At 47.6% G+C, this 17,641-nt stretch overlaps 1 protein-coding gene across 1 annotated transcript in view; it reads right to left on the bottom strand.

The window, feature by feature from the left end:
- Positions 1-2,419, bottom strand: part of zdhhc4 (zinc finger DHHC-type palmitoyltransferase 4) — a 19,795-nt gene extending 17,376 nt beyond the window's left edge. Inside the window, exon 1 of the mRNA XM_068002992.1 lies at positions 2,343-2,419. The gene's annotated coding sequence lies outside the window, so the exon portion shown is untranslated. The remainder of the gene's footprint in view (positions 1-2,342) is intronic.
- Between the last annotated feature and the right edge of the window lie 15,222 nt (positions 2,420-17,641).

Below are 17,641 nucleotides of genomic sequence, written 5' to 3' on the forward strand. Positions count from 1 at the left end.
TCTCCCCTCCCTCCCTCCCTCCCTCCCTCTCCACCCAGGCTCCCCTCCCCTCCCTCCCTCCCTCCCTCTCCACCCAGGCTCCCCTCCCTCCCTCCCTCCCTCCCTCTCCACCCAGGCTCCCCTCCCTCCCTCCCTCCCTCCCTCTCCACCCAGGCTCCCCTCCCTCCCTCCCTCTCCACCCAGGCTCCCTCCCTCCCTCCCTCCCTCTCCACCCAGGCTCCACCCAGGCTCCCCTCCCTCCCTCCCTCCCTCCCTCCCTCTCCTCCCTCCCTCCCACCCAGGCTCCCCTCCCTCCCTCTCCACCCAGGCTCCCCTCCCTCCCTGGCTCCCCTCCCTCCCTCTCCACCCAGGCTCCCCTCCCTCCCTCCCTCCCTCCCTCTCCACCCAGGCTCCCTCCCTCCTCCCTCCCTCTCCACCCAGGCTCCCCTCCCTCCCTCTCCACCTCCCTCTCCACCCAGGCTCCCCTCCCTCCCTCTCCACCCAGGCTCCCCTCCCTCCCTGGCTCCCCTCCCTCCCTCTCCACCAGGCTCCCCTCCCTCCCTCCCTCTCCACCCAGGCTCCCCTCCCTCCCTCCCTCCCTCTCCACCCAGGCTCCTCTCCCTCCCTCCCTCCCTCCCTCTCCACCCAGGCTCCCCTCCCTCCCTCCCTCCCTCCCTCTCCACCCAGGCTCCCCTCCCTCCCTCCTCCCTCTCCACCCAGGCTCCCCTCCCTCCCTCCCTCTCCACCCAGGCTCCCCTCCCTCCCTCCCTCCCTCTCCACCCAGGCTCCCCTCCCTCCCTCCCTCTCCACCCAGGCTCCCCTCCCTCCCTCCCTCCCTCCCTCTCCACCCAGGCTCCCCTCCCTCCCTCCCTCCCTCTCCACCCAGGCTCCCCTCCCTCCCTCCCTCCCTCCCTCTCCACCCAGGCTCCCCTCCCTCCCTCCCTCCCTCTCACCCAGGCTCCCCTCCCTCCCTCCCTCCCTCCCTCTCCACCCAGGCTCCCCTCCCTCCCTCCCTCCCTCCCTCTCCACCCAGGCTCCCCTCCCTCCCTCCCTCCCTCTCCACCCAGGCTCCCCTCCCTCCCTCCCTCCCTCCCTCTCCACCCAGGCTCCCCTCCCTCCCTCCCTCCCTCCCTCTCACCCAGGCTCCCCTCCCTCCCTCCCTCCCTCCCTCTCCACCCAGGCTCCCCTCCCTCCCTCCCTCCCTCCCTCCCTCCCTCCCTCTCCACCCAGGCTCCCCTCCCTCCCTCCCTCCCTCCCTCCCTCTCCACCCAGGCTCCCCTCCCTCCCTCCCTCTCCACCCAGGCTCCCCTCCCTCCCTCCCTCCCTCCCTCTCCACCCAGGCTCCCCTCCCTCCCTCCCTCCCTCCCTCTCCACCCAGGCTCCCCTCCCTCCCTCCCTCCCTCCCTCTCCACCCAGGCTCCCCTCCCTCCCTCCCTCCCTCCCTCTCCACCCAGGCTCCCCTCCCTCCCTCCCTCCCTCTCCACCCAGGCTCTCCACCCAGGCTCCCCTCCCTCCCTCCCTCCCTCCCTCCCTCCCTCTCCTCCCTCCCTCCCCACCCAGGCTCCCCTCCCTCCCTCTCCACCCAGGCTCCCCTCCCTCCCTGGCTCCCCTCCCTCCCTCTCCACCCAGGCTCCCCTCCCTCCCTCCCTCCCTCCCTCTCCACCCAGGCTCCCCTCCCTCCCTCCCTCCCTCTCCACCCAGGCTCCCCTCCCTCCCTCTCCACCCTCCCTCTCCACCCAGGCTCCCCTCCCTCCCTCTCCACCCAGGCTCCCCTCCCTCCCTGGCTCCCCTCCCTCCCTCCCTCTCCACCCAGGCTCCCCTCCCTCCCTCCCTCCCTCCCTCTCCACCCAGGCTCCTCTCCCTCCCTCCCTCCCTCCCTCTCCACCCAGGCTCCCCTCCCTCCCTCCCTCCCTCCCTCCCTCTCCACCCAGGCTCCCCTCCCTCTCCACCCAGGCTCCCTCCCTCCCTCCCTCCCTCCCTCCCAGGCTCCCTCTCCCGCTCCACCCAGGCCCCCTCTCCCTCTCCCTCTCCACCCAGGCCCCCTCTCCCTCTCCCTCTCCACCCAGGCCCCCTCTCCCTCTCCCTCTCCACCCAGGCCCCCTCTCCCTCTCCCTCTCCCTCTCCCTCTCCACCCAGGCCCCCTCTCCCTCTCCCTCTCCCTCTCCACCCAGGCCCCCTCTCCCTCTCCCTCTCCACCCAGGCCCCCTCTCCCTCTCCCTCTCCACCCAGGCCCAGGCCCAGGCCCCCTCTCCCTCTCCCTCTCCACCCAGGCTGGCTCGCTCGCTCGCTCTCACTCTGCACCCAGGTCTCTCACACACTCACTCCCAGGTCCCCGTCTCCCCTCCCTCTCTTGGGTTCTGTACCTGCTAATGTTCCTTCGAAGTTGTCGGCTGTACCGGAAATGCTGATAGTGTCACTCAAGCGGTCTCCATGGTGCACTCCGCTCCGCCCACCGCGCATGCGCAGCGATCGGCTTCGGGCGGTAACCAAGCAACGGGAGCAGCGCGGCCTAGAGGCGGGCAGAGAAAAGCAGCCTGAAAACAGCGGGCGGTGCGTTTAATGGAGCCCCACAGAGCAAAAATTACACCGGCCAACTTTAAGCAATGTTTGGGCTCCGCGCTGCCAGGTATTGAGGAGTATCTGTACTATAATAACCCTGTAAACAGCAGCCTTCAGAAGCTGCCTGATCTCCTTGACCTCTGAGGAATTGGTGATGGAAAGCCCAATATGACCCATTATATTTAGATTTCCAGAAGACATTTGATGAAATTCAAAGAGAAACATAGAAAATAGGAGCAAGAGTAGGCCATTCAGCCTTTCGGGCCTGCTCCACCATTCAAAATGATTATGGCTCATCGTCTAACTCGGTACCCTGTTGCCGCTTTTGCCCCATATCCCTTGATCCCTTTAGCATTAAGAAATATATCTATCTCCTTCTTGAATACATCTAATGGCTTGGCCTCCACTGCCTTCTGTGGTAGAGAATGACACAGGTTCATCACCCTCTGAGTGAAGAAATTTCTCCTCATCTCGGTTCTAAATGGCTTACCCCGTATCCTGAGACTGTGAGCCCTGGTTCTGGACTCCCCAGCCATCGGGAACATCCTCCCTGCATCTCATCTGTCTAGTCCTGTTAGAATTTTATATGTTTCGATGAGATCACCTCTCCTTCTAAACTCTAGTGAATATAGGCCTAGTCGACCCAATCTCTCCTCATACGTCAGTACTGCCATCCCAGGAATCAGTCTGGTTAAACCTTCGTTGCACTCCCTTCATGGCAAGGACATCCGTCCTCAGGTAAGGAGACCAAAACTGCACACAATATTCCAGATGTGGTCTCACCTAGGCCCCGTACAACTGCAGTAAGACATCCCTGCTCCTGTACTCAAAATTCTCTTGCAATGAAGGCCAACATACCATTCACCTTCCTAACTGCTTGCTGCACTGGAATGCTCGCTTTCAGCAACTGGTGTACAAGGACACCCAGGTCTCGTTGCACCTCCCCTTTTCCCAATCTATCACCATTCAGATAATAATAGAATAGAAAGAGAAATAGATAATAGAAAGACGATTAGTTAAACTTGGAGTTGTGGGGATTTGGGTTAAACCCCTAGGAATGGAGAAGAAATCAATTGAGGGATAGAAAACCGCAGGTACTTGTTGGAGGATTCGATAGGGCGGGGGAGTGGGACTAGCTGGATTGCTCTTGCATGGAGCCGGCACAGACTCGATGGGCCGAATGGCCTCCTTCCATACTGTAACCTTTCTATGATTCTATGAGTTACGTTGGAGGGAGGATGAAGTTGAGTGAGGTGTCCCAAGGTATGGTGTTAAGACCATTGCTGTTTTTTAATTTATATCAATGACCTGGATTTAGACAATTCATGGAAATTGGTCACATTTGCAGATGACACCAAATTAGAAGGAGCAATAGAATCAAAGGAGGCAGCTGAGAAATTACAGGATGAGTTGGACATGGACAGAACAATGGTAGTTGAAATTTAATGCAGACCTGCAAAGTCCTGCACATAGGAAGTAAAAATAGGTGACACATGTTCTTCATGAGTGGTGTTAAAATACCTAAGGATGACATTGAAAGAGACCTAGGAGTCTTAGTAGACTTGATGCTCAACATGTCAATGAATTCAGAGCAGAAATTAAGAAAACCAACAGAATGTTGAATTATATAGCTACAACAGTAGAATACAATTCAGATGAAGTCCTGATCAAACTGTACAGTGCTCTGGTCAGACCATGCCTCGAGTACAATGTCCAGTTCTGCTTATCAAGCATTGGAGGCAGCGCAGAGAAAAGAAGCCATAAAGCTGACCCCTAGTGTCAGGACTGAGTTATGAGGAACTTGAGAATTTTGGGCTTTCAACCTGGAAAGATGTTTTAGAAGTGATCTTATGGTATCATTTAAGAAAGGGGGGGTGGAGAACTGTAGGTTCTTTCTAAATGGATGAATTAAGCTGGTCTTCCTCATCTAATTGTCTTGTGACTCTGTGATCTTGAGAGCACAAGGGCTCGAAAACTTGGTTATTCCTGCTCAGGTTAGATGCATTGAGTGTTCAAGCACAGAAACAGAGCATTTGGCCCATTAAGTCTGTGCCGGTGTTTTTTCTACACGAGTCACTCTCCTGCTCACTTCCTATACCCTTTAATATTCATCTTTTTGAAGCAACTATATACATATCCCTGTTAAAAGAATTTAGAGACTCTGCAGCGAATTCTACATTCTAACCACTATGTATAAATACATTTTATATATCCTTGCCTGTAACTCTTTTTATGATTATCTTAAATTTGTCTCCAGTTTGTTAACATTTCACTAAACAGTGGAAATGATCTATCACAATTTACCTTATTATTATGTGTCAGTGGAGCACTGATGCTTCTGAGTCAGAAGGTCCTGGGTTCAAGTCTACTCCAGGGCTTGAGTGCATATGATTGAGTACATATGACCGAGGGAGGTGTTAAACTGAGGCCCCGTCTACCGCTCAGGTGGACGTTGAAGCACTATTCGAAGAAGAGCAGGGGAGTTCTCCACATGTCTTGGTGAATGTTTATACATCAACCAACACCACCAAAACATTATCTGGTCATCTATCTCATTGCTGTTTACAGGATCTTGCTGTGTACAAATTGGCTGCTGCCGCATTTGCCTACGTAACAACAGTGACTATACTTCAAAAGTAGTTTATTGGCTGTAAAGTGCTTTGGGATATCCTGAGGTCATGAAAGGTGCTATAGAGCTGCAAGTTCTTATTTTCTATCTAAAATCCCTTCATAATCTTGCAGATCTCTACCAAGTTACCCCTTAACCTTCTCCACTGTGAAAAAAAGCCCTAACTTCTTAGATGTCAAGACTAACTATATTAATGCAATACAAAATACATTTTACAAATGTAATAAAAGTGTTATAAAACATTATTTCTGCTCTGTCCTTTTTTCTCCCTTTTCTCTCTCCTATGTTCTCATTTTTTAGTTTTCTATAATTTATATTCGCAGTCTTACTTTTTATTTCTTACTGATTTTGCTTTTGCCCGCTTTTCTGTGCCTCAACCACTGTCTGATTTGGAGCTTGAACACAGCATCTTTAAATCTGGCTCTCTGATTGGCTGAAAACCAGTTCTGAAGTCAGTTATTTTCAGCCAATTACCAGCTATAATGTTGAAGCTTGATCTGGTCATATTATTAGAAAGACCAATTCAAATGTTTGACACCTTTTCCAGGCTGATATCAGAGGCTCCAAGAGCCAGTTGGCAATCAAGGGAGCAAGATGGACAAAAATGAGTCATCTCAATGGAGTTGGTGGATTAAAAACCTTATATCTTGTGTGCTCTTCTACTGAAGAGTCAAGTTCTCTTCCATAGTCATCAACTTTCTTAGCCTTTAACTGGTTTTGAACTGAATCTGAGGCCTGTTGATATGACAGTCTGTACTGTGGTGCTAAAAATGGGAAATCTTAGGGTACATTACTAAATGAAGGGGAGTAGCAAGATGATCAAGGTGAGGAAGTCAACAAACATTTTGCACATTGCAAAGCAACAGTTTGCAATAAAGAATGTTAAGGCGGGGATGTGAGTAGAGTCCAAGTCGAAGGAGGTTATACTGACTCTACAGTGCTGATGATGCCACACAGGGAGTACTGACCACTGATCTTATGAAAACACAAAGAACATTGAAATTAATTCAAAGGATTACAAGTGTACAAGTTTGACTTCAGGACTTACATCAATGAGCTATGAAGAGAGGTCATAGGGGACAAATATTGTTGTAAAGTAGAACACTTTGGGAGGAGAAAGAGAGAAGCCGACAGATGTGAACCATGTGTTTAAAGTCATGAACAGAATTAGTGGGGTGGATATGGAGAATCCCTTCTTGTGCTGAACCAGATGAAAATAAGTGCGTGTGAGTATAAGTTAAGGAAACTGGGCTAATCACAGCTAGGAACTAGCACTTCACTCTTAGGGTTCTTAGAGAAACAACAGTGCTGAAGCAGCCAGTCCTGTTATATATACACAGGCAATGCTTAGACAGCCATTGTTGGGACAATCAGCCCTGTTTTATATTGTTTGGTTTTGTTTTAGCAGAGTCTCTGCATTCAGCACAGGTATTATTGTAACAGTGAGTGTATCGGGTCGTCTGTTGAGTTGCATGATGTGGGAGCTTGCTTATCGTTGAATGGCTTATTATGTTACAGGAACTAGATTAAGTTCGCAGCAGACACTCTGACAGCCTTGCTTAGTCTGTAATTGATCCACAAACCCGTTGAACATTGGGAGATGATTTTCCAGGTAATGTTCAATGTCCTGTGTGTTTCAGGTCCAGCTGGTGGCTGTGTAAAGGGTAAGTATGTTTTAATGTGTAACATCACAGTGCTGTATGTTGTGATACATTGGTATGCACATACACAGAATAGCCATCATGTTACTGTGACTAGAGGGTAATTCAGCATGTTACATAGCATTGATGTGTGTTGGGTTTGTGTGTTAAACAGCATTAGTGTGATTATGAATGGGGTTTTGTGTATCACATGGTTTAGGTGTGAGCAGGGTTTGGTAATGTTTGTGGGAGTGAGGATGGACGGACTTCTGTTACCACGGATACCAGTTTCAGCATTGTCATCGTGATAGCCGAGGGAAGAAGCACCCTATGTCTATGCTCAACTTGCAGGAGTCATTACTGCAGCTTGTTTTAATCTATTTTGCTGTCATACACCAATAAACAGGATTAGAAGCAAACTGTAAATATTTATTGGGTGTTATCAGGCCAGTGCGGAGATCTGCCCTGTGGATGAGGGTCTAATTGGGTGGGAGCAGCATTCACAGTATCTGGAGTATCTGTAACACTGCCTGTTTGTCAGTGGTATCGCTGAATACACTGAAATCTTCAGGAAATGAGATCTTACCCTGCAAAACCCAATCTCTGATCCACAGCCAAATGTATTGAACCCTAACTGCAGTCACAGCCACACACACCTGTATGCACTTGCCCACAGACTGAATGCTGAGCATTGATTTGATACAGCTAATGGCTCCAGGTCTGGCACTGTTATTCATAGGTTCTTCCATTGACATTGGGTACAGCAGAAGTGAATGGGATGCTTCACTGGAATTCTCTGCTTTAATCAAGATTACAATCAGATCACTGGTTTGTTGACCTGGAGTTCACTGAGCCCAGAGTGGATCGAGGTAGAGTTTGGGATTACAATTCTAAACATCTGTAGGTGGGTTTTAATCCTGTTGCCTTGCACACCTGGAGAGAACACAAGAGAAAGCTTGTTGTTTGATCAGCAATCTCTCTTTCTCTCTCTCAGCTAAAGTCTGCAACCTCTGTATCATAATTTTCTTGTTTCTTCTCTATTTTATCAGTACTACTATGGTCACTGCTTCTCTGAACTTTCCTGTCTTATTCCACCCAAGCTCTAAATACACCATCCTCCACACTCTTCCTCCTCACTGCATCCTGTGTTGAAACTAACCTCATTGCACCATTTCCTACTGCAACACCCAAGTTATTCTCTCCCAGGACTTCCAAACTGTGGAACTCCTCACCTACCTCCAACCACCTCCAAGATTTTTGAACCGTAGCTTGGTGTCACATGGTCACTACTGCATGACCCACCTCTTCCTTTCTACTCTCGTATCCTGCCCTCTGACCCGTGGTTCTTCACCACCATAGGTCAATTAAAAAAAATAATGCGAGCCCAGAAGTGACAGTGAGATGTGACAATTACTGGCAGCCGATTGGAAACCAAAAGGGAGATGGCATTTTCCCATATGCAGGCACTTTGAAGATTTGTAATTTCTCTTTAAGATGCGCTTCTTATACCTGGTTGTGTAGCACATGTTTCAGTGTGAGTTGGGACTGTGAGTACAGTGCAGTTATGCTACAGCTTGCACTTTAAATGTCACATCTTTGCTGTGTTGAGGCTCAATTAATGTACATAGAAATGTACAGAACCAGAAAAAGTCCTTTTTGATTCCTCTGACCATTCCCAGTGTAAGAAGATGGTAGTGTTCATTTTTTAAATACAGCAGTGTCCCAATTCATTATTGATGTGAGTGGATTTCACTTTCCAAAGAAAGGGGTGCTGGACTGGTCAATAATTCACACTTGGATGCATCTGAAACAAGATCAGACCACAAATAATAAAAGTTTGTGAATGATTTACAATCAGCATTGCTATGTGCTCCAATCTGAATGTGTGAAGTTGCCACTATCACAATGGTGAGTTGCTCACCATTTGTGTAACTAGCTCTGCTTTGTAATTGTCCCTCAAGAGATCAGATGTATACCCATGGATAGCTCCATGGGTAAATGCACTGCTCAATGTGGTCATAAGCTTTACAGACCAGGATCTTCTAGGCTCATTCTTCAGTCTGTTCTGAGTTAGCTGATTTTGTCTGAGAATCAGTAGATGCCCTGGACTAGAGATGAGGAAAAAAATCAGCTAGATTTCCCTCTGTGCATCGGTGTTCCTATTTTAGATAGTGTGTGGCTGGAGGTGTTGGGTAAGGACAGGATCAGACACAGACGTGATACCTCCTGTAGTTAAACAATAAATTGACACTCACTATTAAGGGGAAGCTAGATAAGTACATGAGGGCAAAAGGAATAGAAGGATATGCTGATAAGAGCTAGATGAAGTAGGATGGGAGAAGGCTCGTGTGGAGCATGAACACTGGCATAGACCAGTTGGTCCGAATGGCCTGTTTCTGTGCAGTAAATTCGATGTAATTCTATGTCCAGGCTTCCACATGAAGAATGGTGACTTGGGCAAGGGACCTCAAAAGGAAAAGGAATCACAAAGTGGAGGAATCACTACAGTGGGCATTTTGACCAATTGGAATTTGACACTGAGTATCTCCATCACAGAAACAGCATCCATCTTATACATGGACCATGCTGTAGTCATGGTAACAGATGTCACACTTGCTCCTGTAGTCATGGTAACAGTTATTCTACAGTAATAGTAGAAATGTCACACTGTGCTGTAACCATGGTAACAGTAGACACGACGCTGTACTCATGGTAACAGCAGCATGTCACGTGATACTGTGAGAAGTTTAACATTATACAACCTCCAGAATCAAAATTCTTGACAATCACCTGTAAATCACATGAAACAAATAGTTACAAAATTAACCGTATTAATAAGAGTGATTACTCTGTAAGGAGCTGGTGTTTGAGTTGGAACTGACTCGCGACTGGTAAATGTGTTGGCCGGTAACGCCTGGCTGTGGACCCTCCTCCATCCAGACCAGTACCTCACTCTGTCCTCCACCCCTCATCAGACTAGTGCCTGGCTATGATTTTCCCTCCCTCCCCTCATCCAGACTAGCCTCTGGCTCAGACTCTCCTCCCCTCATCCAGACAAGCCCCTGGGTCTGACCCCCTCCCACCATCCAGACTAGTGCCTGGCTGTGACCCCGCCCCCTCCCTTTATCCAGATTAGCACATGATTGTGGCATCCTCTCAGACTAGTATATGGCTGTAATATATTCTTATATATAGAGCTGAGAGTTAGAGAGGCTGCTGGTGAAGACCCTGTGATCAGTTGCATGGCCTGTGCTGAGTTAGTTCAGCTGTGGTAGCAGATATAATGCAATAATTGGCTGTGTTAGGGAAGGGAAAATCAGCCACGGCTCCTGCTCCTCAGCATTATCCAATGACTCAAGTTGGAAAATTCATGTGTGTGTGGACATTGGGATTGGGTTCAGCTGTTATGCCCTCTATGGTTGAATAGTCATAGAAACATAGAAAATAGGAGCAGGAGTAGGCCATTTGGCCCTTTGAGCCTGCTCCACCATTCATTATGATCATGGCTGATCCTCTATCCTCTATCCCGCTCTCTCCCCATACCCCTTGATGCCTTTTGTGTCTAGAAATCTATCTAGCTCCTTCTTAAATATATTCAGTGACTTGGCCTCCACAGCCTTCTGTGGTAGAGAATTCCACAGGTTCACCACCCTATGAGTGAAGAAATTTCTCCTCATCTCAGTCCTAAGTGTCCTACCCCGTATCCTGAGACTGTGACCCCCTCGTTCTGGACCCCCCAGCCAGGGGAAACATTCAGTCTGTCTAGCCCTGTCAGAATTTTATATGTTTCAATGAGATCCCCTCTCATTCTTCTAAACTCGAGTGAATACAGGCCTAGTCGACCCATTCTCTCCTCATACGACAGTTCTGCCATCCCAGGAATCAGTCTGGTGAATCTTCGCTGCACTCCCTCTATGGCAAGTATATCCTTTCTTAGGTAAGGAGACCACAACTGCACACAATACTCCAGGTGTGGTCTCACCAAGGCCCTGTATAACTGCAGGAAGACATCCTTACTCCTATACTCAAATCCTCTTGCAATGAAGGCCAACATACCATTTGCCTTCCTAACTGCTTGCTGCACCTGCATGTGCTTTCAGTGGCTGGCGTACAAGGATACCCAGGTCCCTTTGTACATCAACATTCCCCAATCTATCACCATTTAAATAACACTCTGCCTTTCTGTTTTTCCTTCCGAAGTGGATAACTTCACATTTATCCACATTATACTGCATCTGCCATGTATTTGCCCACTCACTCAACTTGTCTAAATCGCCTTGAAGCCTCTTTGCATCATCCTCACAACTCATGATCCCACCTAGTTTTGTGTCATCAGCAAACTTGGAAATATTACATTTGGTTCCCTCATCCAAATCATTGATATATATTGTGAATAGCTGGGGCCCAAGCACTGATCCCTGCGGTACCCCACTAGTCACCGCCTACCATCCCGAAAAAGACCCATTTATTCCTACTCTCTGTTTCCTGTCTGTTAACCAATTTTCAATCCATGCCAGTATATTACCACCAATGCCATGTGCTTTAATTTTGCACACTAACCTCTTATGTGGGACTTTATCAAAGGCCTTCTGAAAATCCAAATAAACCACATCCACTGGCTCTCCCTTATCTATTCTACCAGTTACATCCTCAAAAAACTCCAATAGGTTTGTCAAACATGATTTCCCTTTCATAAATCCATGTTGACTTTGTCTAATCCCATTGATATTTTCTAAGTGTCCTGTTATCACATCCTTTATAATAGACACTAGCATTTTCCCTACTACTGATGTTAGGCTAACCAGTCTGTAGTTCCCTGTTTTCTCTCTCCCTCCTTTTTTAAATATTGGGGTTACATTTGCCACCCTCCAATCTGCAGGAACTATTCCATAATCTATAGAATTTTGAAAGATGATAACTAATGCATCCACTATTTCCACGGCTACCTCTTTTAGTGCTCTGGGACGCAGATTTTAAAAAAATTTATTCGTTCATGGGATGTGGGCATCACTGGCGAGGCCGGCATTTATTGCCCATACCTAATTGCCCTTGAGAAGGTGGTGGTGAGCCGCCTTCTTGAACTGCTGCAGTCCGTGTGGTGACGGTTCTCCCACAGTGCTGTTAGGAAGGGAGTTCCAGGATTTTGACCCAGCGACGATGAAGGAACGGCGATATATTTCCAAGTCGGGATGGTGTGTGACTTGGAGGGGAACGTGCAGGTGGTGTTGTTCCCATGTGCCTGCTGCTCTTGTCCTTCTAGGTGGTAGAGGGTTTGGGAGGTGCTGTCGAAGAAGCCTTGGCGAGTTTCTGCAGTGCATCCTGTGGATGGTACACACTGCAGCCACTGTGCGCCGGTGGTGAAGGAAGTGAATGTTTAGGGTGGTGGATGGGGTGCCAATCAAGCGGGCTGCTTTATCTTGGATGGTGTCGAGCTTCTTGAGTGTTGTTGGAGCTGCACTCATCCAAGCAAGTGGAGAGTATTCCATCACACTCCTGACTTGTGCCTTGTAGATGGTGGAAAGGCTTTGAGGAGTCAGGAGGTGAGTCACTCGCCACAGAATACCCAGCCCCTGACCTGCTCTTGTAGCCACAGTATTTATATGGCTGGTCCAGTTAAGTTTCTGGTCAATGGTGACCCCCAGGATGTTGATGGTGGGGGATTCGGTGATGGAAATGCTGTTGAATGTCAAGGGGAGGTGGTTAGACTCTCTCTTGTTGGAGATGGTCATTGCCTGGCACTTATCTGGCGCGAATGTTACTTGCCACTTATGAGCCCAAGCCTGGATGTTGTCCAGGTCTTGCTGCATGTGGGCTCAGACTGCTTCATTATCTGAGGGGTTGCAAATGGAACTGAACACTGTGCAATCATCAGCGAACATCCCCATTTCTGACCTTATGATGGAGGGAAGGTCATTGATGAAGCAGCTGAAGATGGTTGGGCCTAGGACACTGCCCTGAGGAACTCCTGCAGCAATGTCCTGGGGCTGAGATGATTGGCCTCTAACAACCACTACCATCTTCTTTTGTGCTAGGTATGACTCCAGCCACTGGAGAGTTTTCCCCCTGATTCCCATTGACTTCAATTTTACTAGGGCTCCTTGGTGCCACACTCGGTCAAATGCTGCCTTGATGTCAAGGGCAGTCACTCTCACCTCACCTCTGGAATTCAGCTCTTTTGTCCATCTTTGGACCAAGGCTGTAATGAGGTCTGGAGCTGAGTGGTCCTGGTGGAACCCAAACTGATTATCAGGTCCTGGGGATTTATCGGCTTTCAGTCCCATTAATTTCTCCAGCACTATTTTTTTACTAATACTAATTTCCTTTAATTCCTCCTTCTCACTAGTCCCTTGGTTCCCTAGCATATCTGGGAAGTTATTTGTGTCCTCTCCCGTGAAGACAGAACCAAAGCATTTGTTTAATTGCTCTGCCATTTCCCTGTTCCCCATTATAAATTCTCCCATTTCTGACTGTAAGGGACCTACATTTGTCTTCACTACTCTTTTTCTTTTTACGTACTTGAAGAAGCTTTTACAGTCCACTTTTATGTTCCTTGCAAGTTTACCCTCATACTCTATTTTTCCACTCTTAATCAATCTCTTGGTCCTTTTTTGCTGACACAGAATAGTCTGCTGACATGAGGACTGTGCTTCACTGAGATACAGTGGGGCGGCCAGCGCCTTGGAAGTGTACCCTACGAGTCAATATCTTCAGGAGAGAAGGTGGAAAATTGGGGATAAAAGTGCACAAAAAGTTAACTGTCGACCTGTATGAGTAAGTGCTGTAAGGTTGCAGCTTTCCTGCTTCAAACCTCCAATGAATGGAGAAAATTAGGTCAGTAGAAGAGCTATTATCAAGTGTGGAACAGTGTTCCGCAGGGAATGCGGAGAACAGGCAGGATGCCTAGAATAGGTCTCGGTTTATAGTTCAGCATAAACTCACTATGTAGGGTACTGGAATTAGGGCACCACCGTACTGTGCAGAACACACTCCCAGCTCACAGGTAATTAGGCTAAAACTGATCAGATTCTGGGTACAAAGTGTCCCTGAAATTCTGTTCTTGTACATGGAAGGGCAGCATTCAACCTTGCTCAGCCACCCACTGTCAATTTCAAATGCCCTTTATGTCCTCTCTGCAGATTGGTATTCAGAAGAAGACTTAATAGAATTATTCTGTTTCATCAAGCAGTGAAATGACCTTTTTAATTAAAAACTGAAGTGAAATGCAGAAAACAATAAGGACCAGCGCAGAGTAAATGTCACTCGTTCGCCTGGCTCCCTGCTCGCACAATCTGCCTCTGTGCTGTTTGTGTCCTTTTCCTCTTTAAGGTCCTTTAACGTGTTGTTGCCTCCCAGCTCCGTGCCCTCAACTCTCAAAACTCCCTGTTCGAATCCCTACAGTCCAGTTTCTGCCCTCCTGATAGCACAAACAATAACCTGACCATCATCTGTGACTAATCCTGTCTTCACTCGATTCCCTCACATGCATGTATTTTCCAACAGGATCACTGGATAGTGATCAGGTGCAGGAGGCTCCTTTTTAACCTAGGGTGCTGAGGCCAATTTTATAGCACTCTCACTGCTCATGTACATCTGTCCTGAAACTCCTTATTTAAGTCTCTCCAGTATAGCTTCTTCCCATCTCACAGCACTAAACCGGGCCTAACCAAAATCACAAACAACATCCTCTGTAACTATGACCATGGTGCGCAATCCCTCCTTAAACTTTCTGCAGTGTTTGATATGATGAACCATGCCATTTCCTCCAGGATACAGATCAGCCATGATCTCAGTGAATGACAGAACAAGCTCAAGGGGCTAAATGGCCTACTCCTGTTCCTATGTTCCTATTATAGTCTCCTCTGTTGTCCAGCTCCGTGGCATTGCTCTTATATGATTCTGCTTCTATCTGTCCATTCGCAGCCAACGCATCGCCAGCAATGGCTTTTTTCCCCACCCTTCAATGTCCCTTCCAGAGACCCTCAAGGTTCTGCCCTTGCCCTTTTCCTCATTTATATGCTACCCCTTGGTGACATCATCTGCAGGTTTGGGGTCAGATTTCATGTGTACAGTGACAAAACCCAGTTCTAACTCTCCACTATCTCCCTTGATCTTTATGACCAGCTCTTTGATGTCAGACTGCCTGTGTGATAAATATCATGGATAAGTGAAAACTTCCTCCGACTCAATATCGGGAAGACCGAAGCCATCGTTTTTGCTTCTGACATAAATTCCCTTGTCACTGAAGCCATCCCTGTCTCCCACTGGATAATGCAAAATCTTGGTATCCCATTTGACCTAGAATTGAGCTTTAAGCCTATCCATCACCAAGACTGCTTGATTCCAACTCTGGAGCATTATCTGCCTCAGCTGCTCCACTGTTGAAACCCTTATCCATGCTTTTGTCACTTTCAGACTTGATTTCTCCAATGTCCTCTTTGCTAGCCTCCCATCCTCCATAAAATCCAACTTGTCCAAAACTCAGCTGCCCTATCCTACACTAAATTATGCTTACCGCTCCCCCACCTTCACTGATCTGCATTGACTCAAATTCAGAACTCTTGTCCTTGTCTTCAAATCTGTCCACAGCCTCGACCCATCCTATCTCTGCAATCTCCTCCAGGCTTATATCACTTCCTGGCTCTGGCCTTTTGAGTATTCCCCACCTTGCTCCACTATTACAGGCAGAGCTTTCAGCCTTCTCGTCTATACTATCTAGAACTCCCTCCCAATCCCACTCTCAGCTTTTAAAACCTTCTCAAAACCCGGTCACCCCTCCTAATCTCTCCTTGTATGGCTAGGCGTCCATTCCCTTACTCTCTGTGAAGTGCCCTGGGACATTTTCTACATTAAGTTTTAGTTATTGTACTGTCCTTTCCTATGGTCATCGTGCCTCATGTACAGAGCATGGGGTAAAACACATGCTCAAGGTCCTGTTTCTCACTCTCGCGTGGAGCTTCTTGCTCCGAGTCAAGGCATCTCACGTACCATGTTACCCCTGGTATATCAGTCTGTCTCCTTCTTTAGTGAAGGTACCTTGTTTATGGAGTCAATCAGTACGCTGGGAAGCATGCTGAGATGCATCCACTGTAGCATTGACTGTCATCAGCTTCAGTAATTCAAATGTGGGTAAGATCTGAAAGGGAATAAAAGATTTGTGTTCCCCATGTGGTGGGGAGCTGCAGTCACTCTGGTCTGGAAGGGGTGGGACAAAAGTCAATGCCCCTCTCCAAACAGAACAGTAGCTACCGGCTTTGTGTGGCGAGGTCCTGTCGTTGGATTCTTTACCCACATGTATTGGGTGTAAAGCCAGCTTTGCCTCTCTTTATGTAACAGAAAGAATTGTCATTGAATTTTTAGGTACATCCCAACCCTTAAAGAATGAATGAACAAATGCATTTATATAGTGCCTTATCGTGTCCTCGGGATGCTCCAAAGCACTTTAGAGACAATCAATTACTTTTTGAAGTGCAGTCAATATTATTATGTAGGTAAACATGATGGCCAATTTGCCCAGAGCAAAGTCCAATAAACAGGAAATGAATGAATGAAATGAATGACCTGTTAATCGCCATGATCTTCAAACAGCGCCATGGAACTTTTCATGTCCATCTGAGCTGGCAGACAAGGCCTGCTTTAATGTCTTATCCAAAATACCCCAGATAATGTAACACTCCCTCAATGCTGCACTGGAGCATTAACCTAGGTTATGTACTCAAATTTGTATTGGGGCTTCAACCCATAATCCTCTGACTCAGAGGTGAGTGCGCTACCAACTGAGTCAAGCTGACACTAGAAGCACAATGAAAATTGATCATTTTGAGATAAGTCTAAGTGGTACTAAAAACTGACATTCCAACTCTGAAAATTCCACTTCAGATAACTTTCTGCCACTATCCCGCCTACTCCATGTTGACACTCTTTCTGCATATGTTGCAAGGTGTATTTTCCATTGAGACTGGGACAAGATTGTATTTTTGCACAAGAGTGATGGATTTTATAATTATCCTTTGTGGGGGATGAAATTGGCAACTGTCTGTTCTGTAATGTTTGACTAACTGACCCAATTGCTCTATCTTTCTCATACACACACCCTGTGAATAAAATTCTCCTGGCCTGACACACTGAAATCAGTGACAGTTAATTTATACTTGGTTCCCTTTCCTTGGCATAGAATTACATTTCAAGTTTTCTCTCAATTTGAGAGGAAGTCAAACCTCCTAGGAGAAGGTTGAGTCCATGTACCAGTGTTGAGGATAAATTCAGAGGTTAATGTTTAAATCGGTCTCTTCAATTTCACCACCAAAAAAAAATTCCCTAAGGAAATCTAAATTGAAAATCCCTGAAAATGGGTCAATGACAGAAGAACTGATAGAGCTCTTTAATCTAAACTAAAGAGCTGTTAAAGAGTGCCTTTACGGTTGCCCGTGCTGTATAACCATCAGATTGTTTTCTGTTTCCTCTTTTTTGGTTCCTGTTCTCCTGCACATCACAATGTTCTATGACCGAGAGAGGAATCAGTTGGCCTGTTCTTGGGTCGTTCAGTTGTAGCACAGAGCACCTCGCCCATCCTCCCTGCCTGAGCCACTTCAGATCCAGAATCTGAGGGGATGAATACATGATTCACTTGCTCTCTTCTAATATAATAAAAAAGATTGCAGGGAAGACTAGATGGAAATGCATTTACACACTAACATATGTTGTGTGAAAATTGTTACTTTGGTCAATTTGGAGCCCCGATTCAATAAGATGAGGAAAGCCATTTGGCTCATCCATCCAGAAAGAACCTACATTTATCCCTCATCATTGCTTCTCAAATTATTCCAGGGTTTTTGCC

This window comes from Heptranchias perlo, chromosome 22, assembly GCF_035084215.1.
Source record: "Heptranchias perlo isolate sHepPer1 chromosome 22, sHepPer1.hap1, whole genome shotgun sequence".
In the NCBI taxonomy this organism is placed as follows: Eukaryota; Metazoa; Chordata; class Chondrichthyes; order Hexanchiformes; family Hexanchidae; genus Heptranchias; species Heptranchias perlo.